Source organism: Biomphalaria glabrata, chromosome 11 (genome assembly GCF_947242115.1).
Source record: "Biomphalaria glabrata chromosome 11, xgBioGlab47.1, whole genome shotgun sequence".
NCBI classification, from domain to species: domain Eukaryota; kingdom Metazoa; phylum Mollusca; class Gastropoda; family Planorbidae; genus Biomphalaria; species Biomphalaria glabrata.
The window spans coordinates 39,988,464-39,999,839 of record NC_074721.1 but is presented as its reverse complement, the minus strand read 5'-3'; the positions used below and the strand labels follow the sequence as shown (position 1 = coordinate 39,999,839).

The 11,376-nt window shown below is 36.3% G+C and overlaps 1 non-coding gene across 1 annotated transcript; it reads left to right on the top strand.

Annotated features, from left to right (window-relative positions):
- Positions 1-10,898: 10,898 nt before the first annotated feature.
- On the top strand, positions 10,899-10,971 carry Trnar-acg (transfer RNA arginine (anticodon ACG)). Its single transcript has one exon. It is a non-coding gene; the product is annotated as a tRNA-Arg (tRNA).
- Positions 10,972-11,376: the final 405 nt, after the last annotated feature.

Here is an 11,376-nt window from a genome sequence, read left to right as displayed (position 1 = left end):
ATATCTCCCCATTTCCCTGGAGACGACCCTGGTCTGAGGAGCTTAGCGCCAGTAGCTCATAACCAGATTAAGTCTGGTGGGGGGGGGGGTTAGACTGAGGTCAATCACTGGGTTCAGATTCAAACGGAAAGTTATATCAGGGGCAGCACTATTTCTTTTTTTACAATACCTCTTTTGAAGTCGCACTTAGTTAGCAAAACACTTGAAAAACCTTCAGGGTGGACATGGTTCTCAAAAACGGCTCTAAGAAAAATGACGATGTATATCGTTGGGAAAGGAATTGCTAGCTCGTTGACCGCATGCGGTAAACTGTTGTTCGACCGTTATAATTTTTCAAAGTATAAAAAGAAAGTAGTTTAAATGTGGTCAGAGGACTAGAGTAGACTAATCTTGAACACTGTAAATGTCTTCGGGTATTTCCGTATGTAGGCCTTGTTGATTTAAGAGTTTAATAAATTTGTGTTCCGAATCATTTTCTTTACCGCCCTCTTAATTTAAAGGGCATATCACTAGAATATTATAAAGTTGAGTACATTTACATATTCGCTTAACCAGGATTTTTTTTCGGGGGGGGGGGGGGTTTGGTCCATTTTTTTTAAAAGAGAAAAACAATGGCTCAATACGTTGTATAGAGGAGCTATTGTATTCTTTGAGAAAAAAAAAATTTAAAATATATTTTTATTGTTTTATTTTTGAAGGCTATATTCAGTGCCGTATTTAGACTCGAAAAGGCCCCAAGGAAGTGATGCCCAACCTGGATCGGGCCCGCGGGCCATTTTCATTTCTGACACTCATGTCGCTGGCCATATCAAAGAAAAGAGAACAAAAAATGAATTGACAACTTTTTTTGAGAACTCTTGTTGCAAGTCCGCTGTGACATCCAACCATGATTTTTCACTTTTCTTCGAAGTGTTAGATTCAGGGCCTACATTTCATTTTCACCCATTACAACCACGCACACAGATTAAATGGTACAGTACCACTTGCTTTGATACCAAAAAAGGTGATCCCAAAATGATGCAAAATAAAACGATGCCCTGGTTTGAACACGCAAGATGCCATGCTCAAGGCTTAGCTCAAGGCAGCAGCGGACATTTCAATGAGTTAAAAATAGCACAAGATTCATGTCGCTTAAAATTTAAAAACGCAAACTTTTTTTTTACAAGGACGATAATAAATAAAATGAATCTTAGAATTGCGAAACTAAATCCACAGTGAAACCCCTGACATCGCCACTCCTTCGATACGGAGGTCACGAACAGATACCATTTTTCAACCTCTTTTTGTGTCATTTTCTACAGGTCGGTCCAACGTTTCGGCCGGGCTGAGAACACCATGCAGCGTGTCGGATCTGGCCCGCGGGCCGTTTTTCAGACATCACTCCCTTAGGTATTTAAGATGTGGAGCCCTTTTGGAAATATATCTATAATATGTCAGCGCTAAATATTTCTTGGGGGTCATAAGCTATAGTTTGTGTATAGGTAAGCTGTAGGTGAATCAGTCCCTGGTTATACACCAGCGGTTCTCAACCTTTTAAGCTCGGCGACCCCTTTTTATATTCCCCCACTCTTCCGCGCCACCCCCCCCCCAAAGCACACACATACAGCAATAGAAGAGTAGACAATAACAATCCATATTTTCGATGGTCTTAGGCGACCCCTGGCAAATCGTCAATCGACACCCAAGGCGGTCGCGACCCACAGGCTCAGAACCCCTGCTATACACGATTACAATAAAATTAGCCGTAATAGAAGACACTAATTTGCATGAGCTGACACACAAGGTAAATTCGTATCACTGTAAGATACTCTTTCAGACCATGCGATCAATGAAGACAAATCTTGTAAAGGTCATCCGTTTCTAAATCAGACGTTTAACAAGGGTGCTATGTGGCCAGCACAACGACCAACCAGCGTTGGGTACCCATAATAGTCTGGGTGACTCAGGTGTGTCCTGAAAATCCATAGTTTCAAACACCATTTATCACCTCGATTTGAACTCTATATCTCTCAGTTCGGTAGCCAGCCGTTTTTCCACTCAGCCGCCAAGCTGCACATTATTATTATTATTTTATTTTATTTCTAATGCAAATAGCGCGTACTATAATAATCACAAAGACTCAGCCTAACAAAATACTCAGACGCAAAGATAAAAACATATGTCCATGACATATGCTAGGGCGAATTCATATAAAGTACTCTTTTACCAATAGTGCTACTAGAGCAAGACCATTCATTATAGAAATGACAACTAAATGATCGTCAAGTATGTCCGGACGATGTTTACTTTAATTGTTATGAAAACATGGAACTTGCGGTTTTGTCTTATGTGTTTTTGGCAATGTAATCTTCTACTGAATAAAAAAAATGAAAAAATAATATTATTATATATAATATTAATATTTATAATATATTTATAATATTGCTATAACTTAGCCAAATAACCTCAACGAAAGGATTATAAAATAACAAAATAGAATGTTTAATAACCAAATAGGGAACTAGATCTAGAATCACAGCACAAGCGTCGTTTTCATCTCTAATCATCGGCCATCTTGACTTCCCCTTTCGTTGAGGATCCCACTTCTGACACCAATTGTTGTAACTCTAGGTTAGGCACTCAACGAATAGGCATGCAACTCAACACAGTGTAACAGGAAATAAATACAGGTGTTTATTCACTAGGACAAACACATAGCATCCTTCAGCTTCCTCAGAGTCTTTCTACTAATTTACCAGTCCTTTAGACAGCAACCCGAATGTGGACCAACGACAGCCTTCCCCGCTTCGCTCCAGGTCCCTTCTACAACCTTCAGGCAGCACCAAAAGCTGGCTTCTTAGTTTCCAAACATTCAGACTCTTCACAATCCCTGATGCAATGTTATTATCTCCGTTCTAGTCTCTTCCTGTTTACGTTCACTAGTGCGCTAGTGCGCACCTCAAGCACTGGTGCAAGGCAGGGTTACAACACTACCCCCACCTTAGTCTTTTCGTCCCGAAAAGAAACATGTTCACGGTTGGCCAGTGCAGGTGGAGGTCGGTCAGTGGGAGTCACAGATTGCATTGATCGTGCTCCCCACAAAACAATCCACACTGCTCTCTGCAGGTGCCGCTTTCTCCTTCTGCTCCAATTGACCTGCCTTTGGTTAAGGGGAAGTCGTTTCCGTTGTCTGGCCTTTCTCTTAGTTACCACCGACGGCAGACTCATGGCAAGAAGCGATGCAGTGGATGTCATAGCGTAGGTCATCAAGACCATTTGTCTTACACGTTGCTCCAGCAGGCTTTCTCGATGTGCCGTGGGCCCCCAGGAGGCCAGGTTGTCAAACACGGTATAATCTTTAAGCCTGTCTGAAAGACATATCTGTGGGGCACGTTTACAACGTCCTATGTGTCCATCTGCTGTACCACCATCAGCGCTTCTCTTGCTGATACTGGTATCAGGACAAATACTTAGTTGGCAGGACCTCCGGTGCTCGAATTCTCCCTTTGAGGAGGTCCCGTCATCACAGTTATTTTTCAACGTCTGAGTGTAGGCAGGAATCACGATAGCATGATCAGATCTGTGCTCAGTACTTTCACAACAAATGTTAGGATTCTTGTCGTAGGAGCCAAGCTTGCCCGGCTCACTATTACAGTCATAGACAGCGCCACCATCAACGGCGTCTCCGTTGAGTAACGGATTGTTTATACCTGTCGACATGGTAGCCATCTGATCGTCGGTCTTGCTCATCACGGTATCAAACGTATCACCAGTCTTGTTCAGCGAGGTACTGATACCTATCTGTTTAATCATGGTACAGATCTGCTCGTTGACCTCTTTTAGCTGTACCTGGAACGAGTTCATCTGATCTGTCACGGTATTCATGAGCTCTCTGATATCTGGTTGTACTTCGAACAGATACGAGTCCGGATCTTCATCTTCGTCCAGCAAGGCTTGTCGAAGGCGTTCTCTCATTTTTTCTTTGGCACAGAAGATCCTCAGCTCCCTGACTCGGAGCTCCTCTTTTAACTGTTTACAGCTTAGTTCATCTAGCTTCCTCAGCGTTGTCATTGTTTCCTTTCGTTGAGCTGCCTAAATCCCACTTCTGACACCAATTGCTATAACTTAGCCAAATAACCTCAACGAAAGGATTATAAAATAACAAAATAGAATGTTTAATAACCAAATAGGGAACTAGATCTAGAATCACAGCACAAGCGTCGTTTTCATCTCTAATCATCGGCCATCTTGACTTCCCCTTTCGTTGAGGATCCCACTTCTGACACCAATTGTTGTAACTCTAGGTTAGGCACTCAACGAATAGGCATGCAACTCAACACAGTGTAACAGGAAATAAATACAGGTGTTTATTCACTAGGACAAACACATAGCATCCTTCAGCTTCCTCAGAGTCTTTCTACTAATTTACCAGTCCTTTAGACAGCAACCCGAATGTGGACCAACGACAGCCTTCCCCGCTTCGCTCCAGGTCCCTTCTACAACCTTCAGGCAGCACCAAAAGCTGGCTTCTTAGTTTCCAAACATTCAGACTCTTCACAATCCCTGATGCAATGTTATTATCTCCGTTCTAGTCTCTTCCTGTTTACGTTCACTAGTGCGCTAGTGCGCACCTCAAGCACTGGTGCAAGGCAGGGCTACAACAATATAATATTTATTTATAGATAGATAGATAGATAGATAGATAGATAGATAGATAGATAGATAGATAGATAGATAGATAGATAGATAGATAGATAGAGAGATACAGAGAGAGAGAGAGAGAGAGAGAGAGAGAGAGAGAGAGAGAGATAGATAGATATATATATAGATAGATAGATAGATAGATAGATAGATAGATAGATAGATAGATAGATAGATAGATAGATAGATAGATACAGAGAGAGAGAGAGAGAGAGAGAGAGAGAGAGATAGATAGATAGATAGATAGATAGATAGATAGATAGATAGATAGATAGATAGATAGATAGATAGATAGATAGATAGATAGATAGATAGATAGATAGATAGATAGATAGATAGATATAGATAGCCTTCAGGACAGAAGGCTCAAAAGTAAAGTAGCAATAATACATAAAACACTGAACCATTATCTTCAAATACAAAAAACAAAATTTAATAAAATACTCTGAAAGACACAAAGAAAAAGGCACATTCCTCGTTCCATATGCTAGGACAAATTTGTACAAATGCTCCTTCTTCCCTATTGCTATTAGAGCATGGAATGGGTCGCCTGAGCTAGCCAGGAAAACCAGTGACTTGGCAGAATTTACGTCATTGGCTAATATGCATGACTAAATGCATGACGCGTAGGACGTAATCATCTTCTTTTTTTGAAGTAACGTCTGTATTATATAAGAAGAAGAAGATATTTAGATATAAATACAGATATAGTTATAGATAGATATATAGATAAATAGATAACAATATCGCTTGATATCGATCTAGTGATTTTTTTCTACACCGAGAGCTCAAAAAAAAGGGGGCTGGGGTTGGGGATGAAATTATCTTGTGTGTGTATGTGCATCTTAAGGAATTATTGCACGTACTTCTTTGAAAAAAAAATCATATCTCTTCTTTATGTAAGATATTGAAACTAATTTTAAAACTGTGAATTGTATGATATATTTTAGAAAACATCAACTTTTCTTTACTTATAAACCTCAATGTGTCTCTTATATCTTTTAGGTTTTCATTTCATTTTAAAACTAGAGGAATTAAACAAGTATACTTATAGGGGTGCTGAGATTAGGTGTAAAAATTACTTAAGTAATGAAGGTCCTAGTAAACTATTCCTATCGTTTGAACAGAATGTACAATCAAGTAAAATAATAAGCAACATCATAGATAGTGAGGGGAATAAAGTAGATGATTATGAAGATATTAAGAATATTTTTACAAAACACTTCACTACTATATACAGTGAAGAGCCAGTATATACTGATGCTCAAGATAATTTTCTAAAATTTTGCAACCAGCTGGACAAGACAGATGAAGATCTTTTAGGGAGTGCATTTACGCTAGACGAACTCAGGACTGCCCTGGACTCGACTAAGAACAATAAATCACCCGGTCCAGATGGCTTAACATTTGAACTCTATAAAACCTTCTTCCCCCTGCTTGGTCCTCTCTTACTGCGACTATATAGCGACGCCATTAAACTGGGACATTTTCCTCCAAATTTTAACGAAGCATACATCACACTTTTACCTAAGAAATCTGAAAATAACACTTCACCTAGCGACTATAGGCCCATTTCACTTCTCAACACTGACTATAAACTTCTCACAAAAATGATTTTCCTAAGAATGAAACCACTCATAAACCAACTTATCGGACATGACCAGTACTGTTGTATCCCGGACAGAAACATTGACGGCATGACGCATTTTTTACGGGATTTTATCATGTACAGTAAGGATAAAAACCTCAATGTGTCTCTTTTATCTGTAGATCAAGAAAAAGCCTTTGACCGAGTAAGCCATAGCTTTCTGTTCAAGGTGCTTGAGAAATGTAAAATAAGTTCCCTGTTAATCAGATATATAAAGCTTGTCTATACCAATGCAACAAGTAGATTGATAATTAATCATTCTCTCAGTAGGAGTATCCTCATACAAAGGTCTGTCAGACAGGGCTGTCCCTTATCCCCCTTCTTGTATATCCTTTGCTTGGAACCCTTCTTGGAATCTGTAAGATCTGACCCATCCATTATTGGGATAAATATACCGGGTCGTTCCTTCTCAACCATCAAAGTCAAAGCCTATGCGGATGATACAACCTTTTTTCCATCTTCAGAGCAAGATATTGAAAATATACTAAAGAAATTTACACTTTTCGGAGAAGCTAGTGGTTCAAAAATAAATATAAATAAATCCTCTGTAATGGGACTAGGGAAATGGAAATTCAAAGAGAATTGCGCTTTCAGAATTGTTGATAAAATCAAGATTTGTGTTATTGTCTATACCTGTAATCCTTTGTTCTATTGTAAAGACCAGTGGGAGAATATTTTTGTCAAAGCCTCAAACTTAATTAAACTTTATCAGCACACAGGTTCTACAATATTTGGTAGAGCTGTATTGATAAATAGTTTGGTCATTCCAAAGATTGTCTATTTAGCTAACATTACAGAGCCACCTCCTAAATTCCTAAACAAGCTGAACAAGTTAATTAGAAGCTTTATATTTAAAAACACTATTAGGGGCATTAAGCACACTACACTTATTCAAAACAAAGAGGATGGGGGGATAAACTTGCAAGATGTTAAAACAAAAATACAGTCGCTAAGGCTAAAATTTGTAGGTCAAGTAGTTAGAAACCCAACAAACTTTCCCTTGACAATTTACTATTATGGTTTAATATTAAGTAGTCTTCTTCCAATACACAATGATACTCCTCACTATTTTGGTACAGTCACTCATCCATTTTACAGATCTATTTCAAGAGTTTTACCTGGTAATGAACATTTAATACACAACAAAACCAAAGAATCATACATAACACTTAAAAAGCTGTTACAGGAAAGCCTAGTGAATAGGATTAAGTGGGGGAGAGTTCTTGGGGTGACAGAATTCAAGGACACATCCATAAACCTACACAGTAAACATATCCCACCAAAAGCTAGAGAGATTAGTTATAGACTTATCTTTGGGATGACCCCTATGGTTAGAAGACGGGCAAATGACCGTGAATGTATATTATGCCACCTTGAAAATGCTGATAACGAAAAACACATGTATTTGGAATGTCCATTATTCCTTCAAGTTAGAAGTACTGTAATTGGACGCAAACTGTGGCAATTATGTAAATGTTAACTTGTCTATTATTTTAAACAAGCTGCCAAAACTAAAAAATAAAATGATACATAACTTTAACTTGATTATTGTTTCCGAATACAGGAATCTTGTTTGGGCTACCTGGCTCAAATGTCTACATAATAATAAGGTGTTTGATCCTAATCACTTGGAATTAACGTTTAGAAAAATAATGGACTTTAGGGTAGAGAATTATCTAGTTTGATTTTCATATACCTGTATAATGCTCATGTAGTTTTTCAGAAATAGGGTCAGGGATATCTGATATTGTGTTGATTGTTCTGGAGTAGAGTATACTTGTATCATTTTTCTGTCTTTAGGGGGTTCATTGGTTAGGTAGTATGTCTTTGATTTTAAATAATATTTCTATTACTGTTATTATATTTTTAGGTTACTCACTTTTCAATTGTTTATGATTTAATACTTGTGAATTACGATAACTTACAAATAAAAACATATTAAAAAAAAAAAAAAAAAAAAAAAAAAAAAAGCCCACAAAAGAGGCAAGATGGCCCATAAAAGAGGCATATAAAGCCCAAAAAAGAGGCAAAGAAAAGAGGCCCAAGGCCCAAGGATTCCTATGATGATAAAGCTAAAACTGAATAGCGCAAATTCTGAGGTTTCCTTTAAAAAAAAAAAAAAAAAAAAGTAAAAATGGGTTATAATTAAAAAGGAAACGTCTATTAAATTGCAATTTCTACTGTTTCACTGTTCGAAGCTTATATCAACTCACTCTGTTTGTTAAAAAAATTGAACATAGTCTTCTCCCATTCTCGCATCAAGTTCAAACTTTGCAAAATTATTCATAGTCGATGACAATACACGAATCAATCCAAAATTAACCAATTAATCAATTAGTACTCAAGGCTTAATTTTGTTTTATATAGCATAAAGGGGGCTAATCCCAGTCATTTTCAGATAAATGGAAGTAATCAGAGGTTATTTCTCTTAGATAGGCTTTGTTTTTCTTTTTGTTTTCTTTTGCTTGTTTGAAACAGTTCTGCTGAGGAGAGAGAGCGAAACTTCAATGTTTTATTTATCAGTACTTCTATCATACAGACCTGTGACGTGGCAACGAGCTATTGGTCCAAACTGCCCACAGGATGTGACGTTGCAGGTCAGTGTTCAGGCCTTCTGTAACGAATGGTCTTGGATAGATAGATAGATAGATAGATAGATAGATAGATTAGATAGATAGATAGATAAATAGATAGATAGATAGATTAGATATATAGATAGATAGATAGATAGATAGATAGATAGATAGATAGATAGATTAGATAGATAGATAGATAGATTAGATAGATAGATAGATAGATAGATAGATAGATAGATAGATAGATAGATAGATAGATAGATAGATTAGATAGATAGATAGATAGATAGATAGATAGATAGATAGATAGATTAGATAGATAGATAGATAAATAGATAGATAGATAGATTAGATATATAGATAGATAGATAGATAGATAGATAGATATATAGATTAGATAGATAGATAGATAGATTAGATAGATAGATAGATAGATAGATAGATAGATAGATAGATAGATAGATTAGATAGATAGATAGATAGATAGATAGATAGATAGATAGATAGATAGATAGATAGATAGAAAGATTAGATAGATAGATAGATAGATCGATAGATTGATAGATTAGATAGATAGATAGATAGATAGATAGATAGATAGATAGATAGATAGATAGATAGATAGATTAGATAGATAGATAGATAGATAGATAGATAGATAGATTAGATAGATAGATAGATAGATAGATAGATAGATAGATAGATAGATAGATTAGATAGATAGATAGATAGATAGATAGATAGATAGATAGATTAGATTAGATAGATAGATAGATAGATAGATAGATAGATAGATAGATAGATAGATAGATAGATAGATAGATTAGATAGATAGATATATATATAGATAGATAGATAGATTAGATAGATAGATAGATAGATAGATAGATAGATAGATAGATAGATAGATAGATAGATAGATTAGATAGATAGATAGATAGATAGATTAGATAGATAGATAGATAGATAGATAGATAGATAGATAGATAGATAGATTAGATAGATAGATAGATAGATAGATAGATAGATAGATAGATAGATAGATAGATAGATAGATAGATAGATAGATTAGATAGATAGATAGATTAGATAGATAGATAGATAGATTAGATAGATAGATAGATAGATAGATAGATAGATAGATAGATAGATAGATTAGATAGATAGATAGATAGATAGACAGATAGATAGATAGATAGATAGATAGATAGATAGATAGATAGATAGATAGATAGATAGATAGATAGATAGATTAGTTGTTTAAAAACAAAGCGATGTTCAAACCCAGATCTATTACTTCCAACTTCAGGTTTGTAAAGTATAAATGTTCGTGTCATTTAACAAATAGACCAGTGGTTCCCAAACCGTGTTCCTCGGAACCCCTGCTCCTCGAGGCCTGAATAGGTGTTCCACGAACTTACTGGAACTATGAACTAGATCTAGATCTAGTTGGCCGCCACGTAAAATAAATATCTCTACAATAATAAGCAAAGTGTTCCACTAAATACTCAGAACGAAAGTGAAAGTTTAATGAAAATGTTAGGGAAACACCGAAATAGAGTGCTAAACCAACTTTTACCTTCAGTATATTACTATAGTAGTCTAGATTATTGGGCATCACTGGTCTAGAACATAAAGAGGCATGTTGCTTAATTTATTTATAAGATAAATAAAGGAAACAGAGATATAGATTTATAGAATATAGTCTAGATATCTAGAGATCTAGATTTATAGTCTAGAGATCTAGATTTATAGTCTAGAGATTTAGAGATCTAGATTTATAGTCTAGAGATCTAGATCAGTTGTTGTTTTTTGTAAGCAGTTATTGTCTTCTTTGAAAGAATGTCTGCAATTTCTAAGACTTTTGTTGAAACGGTGAACGAACTAAAGACTTGCTAGTGTCACATCTAAAACCTTTCAAAATAACAACCCAACAATAACATCTGTCATCAGCTTCTTAGAAAATGACAATTTTACAAATTAAAGTATACCAAGGGCCTGTGGCGCAACGGACAACGCGTCTGACTACGGATCAGAAGATTCCAGGTTCGAATCCTGGCAGGCTCGAATTTCATTTTTTTTAAAAATTGTATTGCTATAGTAATAGAAAATAGATAGAGATTCAAAGTTTCTTTTTTTTTTCTTAGTTTGAATAGAAAATAAAATGAATAGATCGATAATCTTGAACTCCTATTTCTAACATAATAAGAATCGATTTTAAGTAAACGCGGTGACCTCTGAGGACAAGTGGGTCTTTTTTTTTTTCGACAGGGGAAACAACTTGTCAATTTAAAATGTGAAAATGTTTTATCTTCGCGATAGATTATCTCCCCTTAAACACTTGTAAAAGATTCTTTCCTCCGAGAGCTGAAGACTGAGTGGTGGAAAAACAACATGGCAGACGAGTGTATATTTTTTTTGTGGGGGGACAGCCTAGGCGGATAAATGACGAGAGATAGGATAGTCTATCCC